We start from the raw sequence: 16,879 nt of genomic DNA, 5'->3' as shown, positions 1-16,879 counted from the left end.
GCGACTTAACGGCTTAACTAGTGACTATAAAATTTGATATACACATAGTATATGGGTGGAAAAAAATATAGGCTATTTATCCCTGTTAGTAAATATATATCGGTCACGCGGGCAAAGTAGCGGATAAAAGCCAGTCTACAATATTTATAAAAATAATATATGCTTTTGCAGTAAAAGTATTATGCAAAATTGTTATATATGCGATGTGTGAAATAATCTTCGATGTAGATGGGTTGGCGCCTCACGTCCAGACCTACCTACATATAAATCGTCGGGTTATGTAGGCGGACACAATTGTCGGCTTTCTCTGATAAACGGTAGAGATGACCTGGCGCCGCAGGATTAACACTATCGTGGGAACCACATACTATCTGAATGAGAACTACGTAAATTAAAGCATGTGGTAAACATAGATTCAATTTAATTTACGTTGTTTTAAAAATACAACGTCAATAGCAAATGTAGGATCTTTAATGGGATAGTCAAAGAAATTTAGTTAACTGTTGCTATTATAATAAACGTAACACTTGGCAAGATCGTAATTATTTGATACTATAAGAAAAAATATAATCAGAATACCAGAACTAGAAAAAGATACTTAAAGAAACACGTGTTCAAGAATTTTATGTGCTAATATATAAATTTATAACCACATAAACTACCTAAACATCATTACAATACTAAAATGATGTAACTAAGGTCATTAAAAGATAACAAAATAAGTACTAAAATATTATTTGTTTTATATCAATAATAAAGAAAAAACAGAAGATCCACAGTATCTTAAAAAGGGGCTCTATCAAAGTATATAATTTGTTTATCATCATTCATAAACGTATTTTTTTTAGTTTTATATTTATAATCTTAACTGGACCTTATTTTCTTAACTTTATTGTTGACATTGGTAAATGGTAGATAATTTTTATTTAAACTTTTGCTAATCCCTTATAATATTCGTTACATATTTCTATGTCACCAAAATGCTAAGAGCAGCAGCTTTTGTCACTTGCATTCCATAGATAAACACATTGTTTTCATTCCAACGTTGCAATGTAAGGATGTAATTCGAGCCAAGCTTGCACTTGCGGTTTGAGCGACCTACGCGTGGGATCACAGTCCAACCACATAGATATTTTCTTTACCGCATACAAAAATATTTACATCACCATTACTTAATATAGATTAAGTAAAGAAATATCTTTTAATAATAAACCTTTTAGATATTTTAAATAATATTTTTAAGGCTTCTGTTTCATGTTCGGCTATTAACCCGTTTTAATTCTGTAAAAATTGGGAAATCAACTGATAAAGCACCGGCTGTAGCCAGTACTAAATTAAGAATAATTAAGATAATATTTTTATTGATTTCTCGATCAGTTTCCGAAATGTTTTTGTTATCTTAATCATAAACCATTTCCGATGTTAATGCCGCTTTCACGTTGCAACATTGCACAGAATAGAATCTTCGGCTGACTCTTAATCCCGAGACGAACATGAACTTGGCCTATGTGCCTTCGACATTGGGTCAACGAGATGGAGTGGCTGAGATATTACGCCGCAGAATTCTTATATCTACAGAGTCAATTAATGATAAAGTGCAATGAGCATATATTACTTGTAAACGTTATGCGCTAGAGGCGCATTTAGAAGTTATTTAAAGTCTTATTGGTGATTAAAGATAAGACTGTATTCTCAAGAATTACAGTTATTAATAATAAGCGTGGAGTTGCACGAAGGTGGCTTATTATCATGGTCAAATTTTCACGTTGGTTTAAGCAAACTTATAAGCAGATATTTTTATATACATATGTAACTCAATAAAATTGATATAAGTAAATATAATATTTTTGCCTTTAAACAAACTATGTGCATAATAAGATTATATATATTATTACATACTTAATTTTTTAATATGGTGTTTTATATTACAATACTGTAACACACATAATAAAATCTATGAATTTGTACATCATATAATTAAAAGTGATCGATGCCTTAAAGAATGCCATAAAGCGAAACCGGTCAAGTAGGAGTGCAACAGCGAGCGCTTTTTTACAATTTATTGTGAATAATAACTACCATACATTTAGTTAATTTACTTCTACCAAATTCAAATGATGGATACGTACGTAATAATATCTGTTTTTAGTTTTAAAGTATGTATTAATTATAAAAGTAATCATGTTTTTTAAATGTGTGATAAAATATATTAACAATGTAACAATATAAAAAAAGATCTAATAGCACTTGGAAACTTATAAAATGGACTAGTATAGACAAGCATAACTGTCAACATAACTCATTCTCATAAAGCCGGTATGAGTACCTCGGACCGGGTCCATGATTAACTTCTTCCGTGAGCAGGGTCAACTAGGGGGTCACGGTTTGACACCACGGCCCTTACCTCCAGGAATAACTTTCTAATAATAGATGCATGATATAATACAGGCAATGTCTGATAACAAAAACTGTTTATCTTTTTTGTTAGAGACATGAGAGACATTCCCATAGGTTTAATTTCATATTACAAGTAAAAACATGTCTATTTAAAAAATAAGGAAAGTCTTTTTCATATTTCGAATTGCTGTAAATATACTGTAAACTGATATAATTAGACTATAATTTAAAAAAGTCCAAATAATATATTAAACTTAACTACAATGAAAATATTGTAGTTTATATTTTGAAAATAATTCTAAAACTTGTGTAATATCAATAAATTATTGGAGTCAGTATAATACATTTTTATAGAAATCATTTACGTATATTAATCGTTTTGTCTGTATCATACATCACGAATTCACGATTGGCGAGACCAAAACTTGTTTGAGAATTTTCTATGACATGATGCATAACAAAGAGCTAGTTACATAGTGCTTCCCATTGTTATGGTTCGGATACAACGTTGACATTCTATTCTTATTATAGTTAAGCCAAAACCATCAGATTAAAAACATATTTGCATGAAATATTTATTATGTTTGTTTTTCTTTGAAATAAGATTTGGATGAGTTTAATAATATAACCGAAGATTTTGTTTAGCAAAAAATAAATTTTAATCTTAACAACACAAACTTGTAATGTAGAAATAATTATCAAAATCAGTTAATAATTGACGAAGATATCACATACTACACACACAAAAAAAAATGCTATCGAATTTTTAACCTTCTCTTTTCGAAGTGGTATTTTTTTATGATTTAAAATAAATTATATTTTAATAAAAAAAAAGAAGAACTTCTCAAAGAAACACCGAAATTAGTTCGAATTTAATTCTACAGAATTTCCACAGAAAATAAAACGCTTGCTTCAGTTATGACAAAATCTGTAATTTTGCTTCAAAAAGTAACCTACTGAACCGATTTTGATAAAGTTTCTATGGGATCAATCTGAAAGTATATAAAGGAAATAAAAGAATATTACTTTAAATCTATTTATAAATGACAGAGTTCTGAGGTAACAAACATAAAAAATTCCTTTCATATATTGCTTAAAAAGCTTGTTTTTAAAATAATAAAAACTAACTTAAATTAATTAGGTATATTTAGAAACAATTTTAGAAAAAAAGATTGCATGTAATCTTTTTTTCTAAAATTCTTCTTCGATCGATATTTATTATCTTGAGTAGGTATATATCTAACCAATCGATATTGCAATTAGCATAATGTCTTTTACTGTGACAAATGCTACATAAGCTAGTACCTACCGTTTAAATTATCTGTGGCCTAAGTATTTAAAATTTAAGGGCAATTGGGTGCCAAAAATTACCAAACAAGCAGCACTCAGATAAAACAATAACGTTGATTTTTTTAAATGTAATTTGATGTAAAAGCACAAAAGGAATTACTTACGACCGGTTTCTTTAATAGTTGTTTTTTTTATAATCTCATTTGATTTAAAGTCAAGTATATATTATGTATAATAGCAGAGCAGAAAATAATTTATATAAGCAAAATGTCACGAAATTTATCATATAAACGCGCTATACTGTAGTAGATATTTTTTATTTATATTTTAATTTAAACTTTTGAAAATTTTTTTACAAACATTACAACGAAGTATACTCGATAAATCGAACATATACGCAATTAAAACCAGCTAAAATAAAATGTAAATGGCCGACATTATTTGTATTGGTCAAAATCACAGTAGTAGCTAGAAGTACAAACTATTCTGTACTAAACCATTTTTTAACAAAATTATTTTAATTTTATTTGAAAGAAGAAAGAAATGGTAAAGAAACTAGGCGACGACTTTGGCCCACCCGTTGGAAAATGATTACCATTACCTATATAAACAGTACCACGAAACTTCACCGAATACGCTTTGACACTTTTTTGATACATCACAAAGTTGCCATTTCTTAAGATTACGATGTTTTCCCTCTGTTTCCTATAACTTCACTGCCATATACCTGTATTTAATATTTTATTGTTTAATTAAATATGAAAAGCTTTTTTTTTCTCAAAACCTATCAGGAATCTTTATCTTCTGCTTTATTTGTATTTGGTAGTAAGAAATACAAATGCACATGTAAAATCAGTTATAATAATAAAATGTAAGTACAAACTGTTACAACTATGATTCGCATCACAGCAAATAGTCTGAGCTGCTATTATGCAATAAACTCATTTGATTAATCAATAGAGTGGGTACGCAAGTAACGACGAACTTCCTCCAGGCTGCCACCAGCACATCCTTGGTTTCGCACCCAATCAATTTATTTCAATTGGAGTCGTATTTGTAATGAAATACTATATTTTCGTCTATCTAATATTATCAATAAGAAAGTCTGTGAAGTTGTTTGGTTATTTGTAACTCAGTCATACTTAATAGGCTAAACTAAGGCTAACTTAAGGCTACAGTGTCCGTTTACCATCAGACAGGTTGTGTATTTGTTTGCCACCTTTATGGTATAAAAAAAAGACTAATTTAATGAGATTTGGTACCAAGGTGGATCGTGTCCTAGATATAATATGAATATATACGAGGTTTTTACTAATTTATTCAGACAGTGGCGAGTTCAAATTCCTAGTTATTAACATAATAAAGATTTATTTTAAATTGTCTAAATGATTGGTCATGGAAATATGATTTGGCAATTGACTAAATGTTGGCTAAATTATTTGACTTCTAGGAGTGGTTGTTGCAGATGCTATATTCTATTAATGGTGGCATTTTTTAAATATAAAGAAATATATGGTATTATATTATATATTATATTATATATATATATATATCATCATAGTAAATATATATATATATATATATATATATATATTTACATGTAGTTTAAGAATGCAATTATTGAAGAAGTGATCATTTATTGTTACATTATTCTAGAAGGATTGATGAGCAGACTAGCTTATAAACTATGTACCTCCATATAGTTATAAATATTGTTTTTGTAGTTCAGCAATTTATCAGTAGCATAGCCATAACTATAACAGAACAGTATATATCGATCTTTAAGATCGATTATGCTTTTTTAAGGTGAAGCAAACTTTGTTTTTTTTTTATCGTATGATTATTGTAGATCAATATGATCTCAATCCATTATTTGTTATAAAATTATATAAGATCTAACCTGTTAATATAAGATCTAACGGTCCTGTCTATTCGGAAATACCCTCTGGTTGAGAATAATTGATTTTTCGATTGTATAATATGACATTATGATTGAACACTCTAAATCCCACACTCTGTCGTAATTCATTTAACCATCCGATATTTCTAACCAATACTGCCTATACTTGCACATAATATATATTGTAGCGTTTTATAATCTAATAAAATAATATACAAAAACAGATATGTATAAATAGTTTATGTTAGAAGTTAGAAAAATAATCCCATATCAAGACCATGCTAAATAAACGCTAATGATGTTTACAAAATGTGTCACGTTTGCTTCACTGGCTATACATACGTACAGTCAACAAATGAGCGAATAACTAAGTTTAACAATTCTGTAAAGGTTTTGCATAACTTGTCGTTTACAATACTACCAACACTATTTAATTACTAAAAACCAATTATGTGCACAATTATAAAAAGTAACAGTTAAATAAAATATTATTAAAATGTGTACTGTAAATATGGAGTGTTCATGAAAGATCTCATTGGTTCATACTATCGTACTGTTAAATTTTACATAAGCCATATATATGGTAATGTTATTTTGTTAAGATCAAAAAGATGCTCTAGTTAATAAAAAAACTAATTAAATTTACATTATGCATGAGGATTATTTAAAAGTAATATTGAAATAATAAGTGATCTTCAACATGCATAATGCAACTAAAATTACAACTATAAAATAAATGCACCTGCACTCGAAGATTTTTAGCTTTTCTTTCTATGCTTGCTTCTCAATATGGTAGCACTTACACTGCAACTAACACTAGTCCATACCTGATTTGGGTAACTAACTTTTTAAAATATCGATCGTATTTAAATTATCGTGTATGGTCACGCGCAATGTTCGAGTGTCGAGACGACACGCGTTCCCCGTTGCGGACAATCGCTCACTGAGTGTGTGGTTGCGTTCGGACCAGTTATTATGCGCCCACTGATGCCTTTTTCCACTACGTACCACACGTGGCTTCGGGTTTCTGTGATATGATGCTCACAGGAACCACGCTTATGGTGCATCGCCCGTAAATGTTCATGATTCATCACAATTAGAAATGGCATGTGATGTCACTGTGTAATGCAGCTAACTTAGGTACCTACATGTTTAAAGATGTGTCTATCAAGGCCGATGCATTTGTTAATAAATAACTGAAAAGTATATCTATGTATGTAATTTAAGTATAAGATTTAGGTATATATGAATTCAAATTAGTATTTATTCATATAATTCGTTTAGATACTAAGTTTAAAATTTATTGAAAAACTAAACAGGGGGTTTGTAATGGGGACTAGCAGCCCCATTGCTAGTAATATACTCTATTAGATTGACCTCCACGCGGTCTCCTCTGGAAAACATCGCAGTTTATTCTTGATGGATTTATTACGATGAGTCGACTGACCTGGGGGTCTACCATGAAATGAAATTCCGAATTTTCTGATTCAATTTTGTGTTTTTGTTCATACCGTAATCGGTCCAATAAATGGAACATACATTTTGTTCGTTATAAATTGTACCATAATAGAACCGATATTTTAACATTTATAATATCAAGTTTGTGTTTCATTCGGGCCCAAAATTTTGGAAAATATTTCATGGTAGAGTAATTGCTTTCGTCTTCTTCTATCATCTCTCACTTGTGTACTGTTTTGATATACCGATAGCCCATGCAAAATTACCGTTATGTCTCATAGAAAATTGTTTATCCTTGTCTACTATAATTTTTCGCTCACTGAAAGATTTTTAAACGTATATAATAGACATCTATTAAACGTCAACAAAATATTTCTGGAATTTTGCGACTTGGATGTTGTTTATCAAATGACAACAGCTGTCCTGTACCTGAAATTACATATATTATCAAAGTCTTAAAACAGATAATGCTGTAAATATGTTATTCACTTAAGTTAGCAGAGTGAATCATTCTGAAATGAAGTTTTGCATGAAATAACCTAAGGAAATAACAATGACGCGCATCAAGGTCGGAGCTCAACTTACATGCTGGGAACTAATTATAATAGTACTAGATACCAGATATTATCAGATACTCAGATACCAGAGGGAGACTTTGTACAAAAGTCGTTTGCTTGGGTACACCTGTCTCATTCGAGTTTCTACCGTGAAGCAATTGTTTTTGCATGACTGTGTTTCGGTTTGAAGGGTGGGATATGGCAGTGAATTCACAGGGTACGTATAGACGAATAACACCTAAGTCTTCAGGAATGGCAACGCATCAGGGGGTATCATGGGCGAAACAGTATACTGTTATGTCCATGATACTTCTCATGTCTATAGGTGACGGTTACCACTTTCCATTAAGTAAGCCGTCAGCTTGTTTGCCATTCTAAGTTGCAAAAGAAACTACCTTTTTTCTACAGTCCTATTACTACAAAAATGCTTAAGTACGTTGTATGAGGGCTCCTATCAAGATCGAAACTAGTCAGGCATCCACGAATTTTAAAATATGAGTAAAGTCGATATGCTGGTAAATGATAATTAAAGACTGTGTTTAAAAAAACCGACTTTAATTGTGAGAAAACCAGTTCCTTTGAGCTAAAAACTAAACTAGTGATCTGATTTTGTTAAAATTTCTATGGAACTAATCTTAATATTCCTTTCAAATTAAAAAAAAAAAACAAATCGGTTAGGAACTGACGGAGTTATGAGGTAAACATATAAAAAAAATATGATCGAATTGACAACCTCCTTTTTTTTAAGTAGATTGAAAATAGGGATATATTCTTTTAAGTTAAAAATATGTACATATTTTTCAACTTAAAAAAGGTGAATACCTCCTGTTTTCACGAATATATCAAAGTACGCAACTTTTTTTTATTCTACAAAGTACAAAAATAATTGATCTATAAATTTTGTAAAAGTTAAAATTAGAACTCTTTTTTGCGAAGGAAAATCTTACTTTATTTAATAATGTGACACATGACTGGGTAATATTACATCACTATATTTATTAGGCCAAGGACACATGTTCACATAATGACGTTGACCGCAAATTATGACTTGTCGATATAACATTATGACAATAGTTTAATAGAATTTATTGTGTTCGGGTTAATATTATAGTGTAATCTGCAAATTTATATTTTATTAAAATATTATTATGTAGGCAACCTGCCTGCCAAGTGTGGCAACTACTAGCAAAACCTAGGGGGTGTTGCCAGTAGTTGTATGAGGGAGGTCTATGTACAGCAGTGAACAGTTAACGGCTGATAAATAATAATAATAATGTAGGCAAATACTCATATTTCATTACTATTTAATCTTATAATTATATTATATAAAAGGAAAAAATAGTTTCAAGAAACACACTCCATCTTACAATATTCATAAATTTGAATTGGTATCACTAAAGTATGCGAAAAATTCAAAGTTTAATACGAACACGACGACAACAGATTAATTTATTTGCAATGTCTTAGATAGCAATAGATAATTACAGATATTATATAATGCTATGTACATACAGAATGCGAACTGACTACTGCAAATATGTATACTGAGAAATTTTTGTCCGCCAGGAATTCATTTTTTTTAGTAATTAAATTTTCCACGCGGGCGTCTTTCATAACTTCATATTAAATTTATTAATTCCATAATTTAGTCCATCTATACTGAATACATTCGGTAATATTCTATATAAATAATAATAATATATACATATGATGATGGTTATGACAAATTAATTTAAGGACATAGGGATGAAGCGGTTAAACATAACACCTCACCTTTCGATGGTTGCAGGTTCGATTCTTACACAATACAAACATTTGTTGTGTATGTCTGTTTCTATTGGTCTGGGTATTTTCTGTTAACTCTATCAGTTGCCTAGTGGTATTGATTTATTTATTAATAACAGTAAATTTTTTAATTCTCCAACTGTATTTGAATATATATAAACTTAAGTAGGTTAGATAGGTACTACATATAAACAAACATGCAGGAGAGTTTTCAATTAAATGTCTTGACGCAACCGTTTGTGCACACAGCTCAGCAACGCTTATCAATATAGGTCAAAACATGTTGTTGCGATATTTTCCTCTACGTGCATTTTTAAAGATTCTTTCATTTAGCTATGCACCTTTATGAGAAGGCGTTCGTATGCAGCACTTAAGAGTAGGCACGTATAAATAAACTAGATCTGTATTTTTTTAATCTTGATGCTACGTTTTGGCACAGGAAAAATAAATGTATATATATTTCACTCTATCATATAGGTATGACGCAATAAGTATTAATTTGGTTTTGGTATTATATCCACCGTAGTAAAAAGTACTATTGTGCCTACAGAAGGGACACCAACACCACTTCCAATTTCAACCATTATTATGTCTATTAGAATATAATAAAAAATATTTAGATAATAATAAAATGTTCACTTATTGTTTCCGTAAGTGTACAATATTATATCAAGTGAAATAAAACAATAATTATTTTATAAACCTTTGTATTAAATAAAGCTAAAATATTTTTTTAAGTGTAACATGCCCTAAATGGGCATTATTATTAATTTTTATTTCACCGTCAATATAATAAATAATGACAATTTGTTGTACAATTCAAACGAAATTATGACAAGAAGTGCTTGTTTTTTATTTAAGAAGGTTGTGGTTTTGGTATTTAACTTGTTATAATATGTGTATATAGTAAATATACACTTAGTTACACTTCAATCTGTCATATTATTCAAACATTTCAAACGGAAACGGAACGGCAACATCTTGCAATGATATATTAGTCTATATTATGAGTGTCATTATGAAAGAAAATTCTTAAAAGATTAATGTATGTTACTAGATATCTATAAACTCGTGTAAACTTTACTTTCTTCAAAACTAGCGTTTGTTTTATTAGATACCATTGCAAATCGTGAAGAACGTTTAGGTAAAAATCTAAGTATGCTAATTGGATAAACACGTACATATATGAAAAATACAACTTGAGATTTTGTTATAAATGTTCGTTATATAATGCAAAGAACTACGAAGGTATATTCTGATTTTTTGGGAAACAGATGAAAATGTAGTCCAGGCTAACTCTTCCGCAACATATACCTATCAGCTTGCAAGATTCTTTATTTAAGATTTTTCTAGGTGGTGACAGATCCATTAAATAATGACATACTTTCGAACATGTTAGTGTGTATAACTAAAAGTTTTTTTTGCATTCTAGGGTAGAAATTAATAAATTCTAAGATAGACAAGGCCAACACGAATCCCCCTTTTAATTATGCCTGCGAGGAAGAATAATATAATGAAATATTAATTAACTATAATCTAATAGTTAGTAAGTTGTCATGTCCATAAATACTGCTATCTAGAAATAGTTATCAAAGGATTCACTTCTTAAGTATCATGTGAGTGAATAATCTGTAACCTACGGATCGTATTGACTTCTGGCGCCAACTTAATTAGAATAGTTATTATCACTTGATAGATGGATACGCAATAATATGAGTGCATTCAAGTGCTAATATCCGTGATATTATCTCGTCGATGAACACATTTCTAACCTTGGACGACACCGGTAGATACATAAAAGTATGTTGAAAATTTTATTTATCAACAGAAATACAAATTAAATGTAGATATATAGGTTAACATTAATATTCAGTACAAAGAATGATAGGTGATATGATAGAAAATCGTCCGTATGGTCCCGGCATAGAACAGGCTACCCTTTCCTTTCCCGTGGGTGTCCTAAGAGGTGACTAAGGAAGGGCGAAGGATGGGCAGCAGCGTCTATCTTAAAACATCTCTAAAGCCTAACTGCGGTTGCCAATCCGCCTGCCAAGCATGACAAGTACTGGCAAAACCCCCCAAGCCTCCCCTTATCCTCAGTAGTGAACCATTAAGGACTGATATGATGATGGTAGAAGTTAAGGTAAACGTTATTGTATAGCGTGATGGTACCTTTTCAGCGACAGATATCGCGCATATATGTCGAAGCTTTTCTCTTGCTATTTATCACCTTGCATAAAAACTGTATTAATAAATGTATGTTTAAGGGATTTAAAAGCATCAATACACTCCTTCACAAATGACACTTCTCTCTCTGTCTAACCTTAGATATGATTTGAGCATAATCTATAATCTTAATATTTTCTGTTAATTATAAATATTATACAATACAATCCTTATTAAAAATAACTTGTGTAAAAGCTCTTTCAATACGTCATTTTTTAAGATTCTATTGCTGGACAAGGAATATTGTCATCTGCTGAAAAGAATCCACAAGAAACTAGCCACTCTTTTCAATTCATTTATATACAAGTTGTCAAGTCACACTATCTATACATTTGTATGGGTAGTGTGATTATAATTATCATCAAGTTATATTTATTATATAATGTAAAATAGATAGATAAATACTCTTTATTTTCTCTAAAAGATTACAGTACTAAACTTCTTATATAAAATAAGCAAACGAAAAGAGACTAATCCCCATAAGCAATACTCGTTCACAAGTAGGTATAACAGATGAGCCAGCCATCAATATACTCAACTATATTTTAAGGAATTCAACGACCAAGCCCATCACGCTGCCGCCAGTTTGAACCTTATAGTGAGCATGATTAGCTTTAAGTTACTTGAATACGTCATGGGAACAATTTACATCAATATACTACATATTTGATATTTAAAATAGCCATCCGTTATAATATTTGACCTCATCAAAACGGCCACACAGAAATCTATTGTGGAATGCTCTCGCTCGGCGGCGAACAGAAGTAGATGGAGACATATTGCGATCAATTTAAGAGCCTCATCCACCGTCATTGTGAAAACCACGACCACTCTGCCAAGAGTGTACGACTGAAGAGAGAGATAATATTTGGATTGATATTTACAGTTAAATAAAATAATTAATATAATAATGTCAATAAGTTCATAGTCAATTCTTGTATTAGTAAATATAATATAATTCTATTGAATATAATTTACTTTATGCTAATAACTCATCGATTATGATTGACTATCATACAGGTTAATTGAATAATTTAAAGTAGATCTTTAGAGCCGCGAGCATTGATTTATTATCACTTACGGACCAGCACAGATAACATCGTACTACAAAGGCGGCAATTAAAGTGATAAACGGCAATTGTCATGTCCTTTGAGAACAATAAATACACCATCGAGACTGGTGCGATATTATTTCTTGTTTATAATCATTAAGACCTATTGTCAGCAACTGCATTGATATTTGAATTGAATGCTCCTGTAGTTTCCACTACCATATCTTTCCGATTAATCTGTAGATAACTAGTAGTGTTATAGTGCAAACACTCCCTTAAACGATATTCCCTTGATGCTTGTGTTGTGTTAAATGAAATGTTAAAATGGGCACATTACAATTTCAATAATAAACATTTAAGTAAAATACACACATTACTTAGACTCATTATGTGCGATAAGTAAAAATATCGGGTAAATGTTTATCCTATTTTCCGAACACGTAATTTCACCCTGATAGCAGCGAAATGATGTCACTTCATACATTTATGAGTCAAAGGGACCGTAGCCAAACAGACGAAGTTTTGTAACACAAACTGCACTCCGTGACATGACGAAACTCATAAGAATGCGAATATGTTTGTACTCAAACCACAGTTTGTCATATCACTACGAAAACCATAAATAGAAACACAAATACAAGATGGTCTTTTTAACAATTCTGCGTCATGAACATGCGCGCGGAGTCTTTATGGTAGATAGTAAACACTTGATTCGGAATTTCGGAGCCGCCTACGACGACGCTGCCGCCTCCAACGCAACCGTCGGCGCCGGCGCATCGAGTTTCAAAGAAATACGTCACTCATGACTGACACATAATCGATAATAACGTCAAAGAGAACCATTTTATTGGTAATATCCACATTTTTATGTAAAATGTTGAAGTCCATGGATTTTATTGTAGTAAATACTTACTGTAGTTATATGATGGTTATAACTGTTTTTGTTATATATTGTCAGAATTTCCGATTCGATTTTTACTTACCAAACCAAAGTATATATATATATATATATATATATATATATATATATATATATATATATATATATAGACACCTTTTTAGTAATGGTAACCCCATCCGCGCTATATATATATATATATATATATATATAATCGTGACGAATTCAACAAGAATTGTTCATGATGGTTTCCAGAAGGAACCACGTGGAGGTCGACCTAATAGGGTACATTGCTAGCAATGGGGGTGTCAAACTTCATTGCTAACAATCCCTTTCCCCCCACTAGACACCTACTAGGAAAAGCTTACAAGCTAGTGATAGCTAACCTAATGGAAAATGGTATCCTGCACTTATACATCATGGACAGAATACATGGGTTACTTATGGCCCGTGCTACCCATGCCCCTACATCACACTCAGCTACTCGTAAAAACTTTAGATAAACAATATAATTTAGTGCTAAGGTGTTACTTTTCAGACTAAAAGAAAACAACGCGCGCACTTCTGTTTCATAGCAAAAATAAGCACGATAGACAAAGCTATCTAACCAGACGAATCTTGCAAAATGATATAAAATTCTATTACTTAAATATATTAATGTTATTACTAGTTTTTCATTCATTCATCATTTTATCATTAAATAATGTCATTTAATGAACATTACACCATTCTAATCTAATCAATCATATTTGCATCACACGTGTCGTCATCATATTTACGAATGATCCAAATTTAGGAAACAATTGTTTACTGAAAGCGTGCCAATTTCTACTAAACTTCTGAAGTAAACGTAGAAGGTTTTTACTTTAAAGAAATCGTAGGTGATAATGGTTTAGATTGTTCTATATACATAATACAATAGCCCCTAAAATAATTAAATACGCTTCATGCATGTATTTCTTTTTCAGCTGTCTTAAGTATTACATATATATGTAGTTACGTTAATATATGTAATTGATTTGGGGTATACTAAAAATTCAATGTCTCTTGATATTTTAAGAGGTTAACATATTGTGGTACTTAATATGTGTATAAATTAATTTTGTGACATTTCTAGTGGTTTTTTTAATTACTTTCCAGTCTTCTACAATTTTAACTTCAAAAAATCTACAATTTTTATGAATAAAAACCAATATATTGCAAGACTTCATTAATAAATTAATCAAATATCTTAATTTGTTTAAACTATAAATATTGTCTCCACTTATTCTATTATTAAAAAATTAATAGATAGTTTTATAATTATACTTGATGAAAATTTAAAAGATCCAAACGAATAAACTATTTTTATCTTACGTTTGTTTTTAACAAACATTTTACTTTCAAAGAATTTGTATTTAATCTATGTTAGGACAGTATTGGAATAGATATATAGATAAGTGTCTACTATATATTGTACTTACTTTGTTGGTTGTACCTATTTAGCAGTTGTATTTATTTAACTCGAATTATGTGGCTGTTTGTCTATGATATCATAGTTTCCAGTAATTCTATGGACAATAAAACATATAATGAAAACCTTCAAATTAAATAAAGGTCAGTCAAATAATATGTTTTTTTTTATTAGATTCATTCAAAACAATTATTGGACGTGTTAGAAATATGTAACAAACATAATAGATACATAGTGTAACTGTGGTAATAAAAATCATGTAATATCGTGCTAAACAACAATAAGATAGTTATCGCCTCCATAAAATTAACTAAAGCCAATGAAATACAAACGCTTCACGTGTTTAAATATTAGTATATGTTTTCTAATAACAGACCTGTGATTACGTACATAGTTTACTCAATATCTTCCTTATAAATAGACTTGCTTGTGTGGAAGTACTTACGAGAAGAAACTATAAAATTAACAAGGTTCTGCGATGAAAACACAAGGAATCATTAAAAACAGACGATATTCATCCATTTATTTGTTCTTTACAACTTGAAAATATATTTCAAGGTTATTTAAACATGTATAATGTTAAACTAATTACATATCTACCTGATAGAAAACGGAAAGTTATTGTTAAGCTATGTAACAATATTAGAAAATTAAACATACGTACATTTTCGAGTGAATTAACATGTTATAGTGACGTAAATTGTTTTTCAATAGAATAATAGTATTTCTTTGCTGAAAAAAATTATCTAAATACTATTTATTTGTACTTTACTCTGTTATGCCCATGGTACTGCTCATGTTTATTGGCGACGGTTCCACTTTCCATCAGGTGGGCCGTTAGCTTGTTTGCCATTCTAAGTTGTACAAAAAGAAACTTTATTATGTATTTTTACAGCTAGTTTGTAAAGTAGGGAGGTACACTACAATTAAAATGGACAAAAATAATTATATACGAATATATGTATTTGTATATAGACCAATGTAACGCCAATAATGTTATAAACGCGTTACTAACTTCAAACGCCCTCTTTAGTAATAAAGATTGTGCCCCACAAAACCTACTTTCCTTCTAACAAAACTAGTTATTATAAGTTAAAAACTAATGAACCGATTTTGATAAAATTCATATGACACCAATCTATAAGCAAGTAATTCTTTCAGATAAAAAAAAAATTTCAAATTGGTTTAGAAGTGACGGATATATGAGGTATCAAACATAAAAATAAAATACAACCGAATATCCTATTTTATGAAGTCGGTTGAAAAGGAACAAATCTATACTTTATAAGTAACATATCAAATTCTAAAACAATTGAGAATTGAGACCAATAAAATCTAAAATTTTATTGGCCTTAAATTTCCACACATTATTTTTTCTCGGTTTTTAAATTTATGGTTTATATAAAAATGTAACATCTGATTGCATTAAATTAGCAAAATCTTTTTTTAAAACTTAAATAAACTTCACTATAATCTTCCGTTGGATTAGTTAGGCCCTTTTATTCTAACCGTAGTAGAACTCTCTGCATTATGCACCTTGATAGTTATCTGCCTCTTGACCTACCTTGTATTGTTAGCCATTTGTTTCTCGTTTTCAATATAGTTAAACCTACGTTTCGTATAATTTATTTATGTATCTAGGTAGATATATAAGATATCTACGTAGGTACGCAGATGACCTATTTTTGAAGAGCTGGAATTATTAAGCAATTATGATGAATCTACATGGACCTATTAAATGAACTACATAATGCGCCGTTTATATTCTATTCTGAATGAATGTTTGCCCTGCTTCATTGTTTGTTAGTTGCGTAACGCGAAAAGAGACCAATTTGATTATTTTCAAAGTTTTGTATGAATGGT

General features: G+C 30.2%; 2 protein-coding genes across 4 annotated transcripts in view; one reads left to right on the top strand and one right to left on the bottom strand.

The window, feature by feature from the left end:
* The window catches only part of LOC128200965 (metalloproteinase inhibitor 3), a 60,385-nt gene extending 53,806 nt beyond the window's left edge, over positions 1-6,579 (bottom strand). The window contains exon 1 of one of the 3 annotated variants that reach the window (XM_052896328.1): positions 6,330-6,579. The gene's annotated coding sequence lies outside the window, so the exon portion shown is untranslated. The remainder of the gene's footprint in view (positions 1-6,329) is intronic. The other 2 variants (XM_052896333.1, XM_052896330.1) reach the window with 2 other exon arrangements.
* LOC113511855 (synapsin) overlaps positions 1-16,879 on the top strand; it is a gene marked incomplete at its 5' end in the record, with an annotated part of 83,597 nt that overhangs the window by 61,463 nt on the left and 5,255 nt on the right. The window lies entirely within an intron of this gene.

This window comes from Galleria mellonella, unplaced genomic scaffold (genome assembly GCF_026898425.1).
Source record: "Galleria mellonella isolate WM207_F2 unplaced genomic scaffold, CSIRO_AGI_GalMel_v1 utg117, whole genome shotgun sequence".
Classification (NCBI taxonomy): Eukaryota; Metazoa; Arthropoda; class Insecta; order Lepidoptera; family Pyralidae; genus Galleria; species Galleria mellonella.
This window is presented reverse-complemented; position numbering and strand designations above follow the sequence as displayed.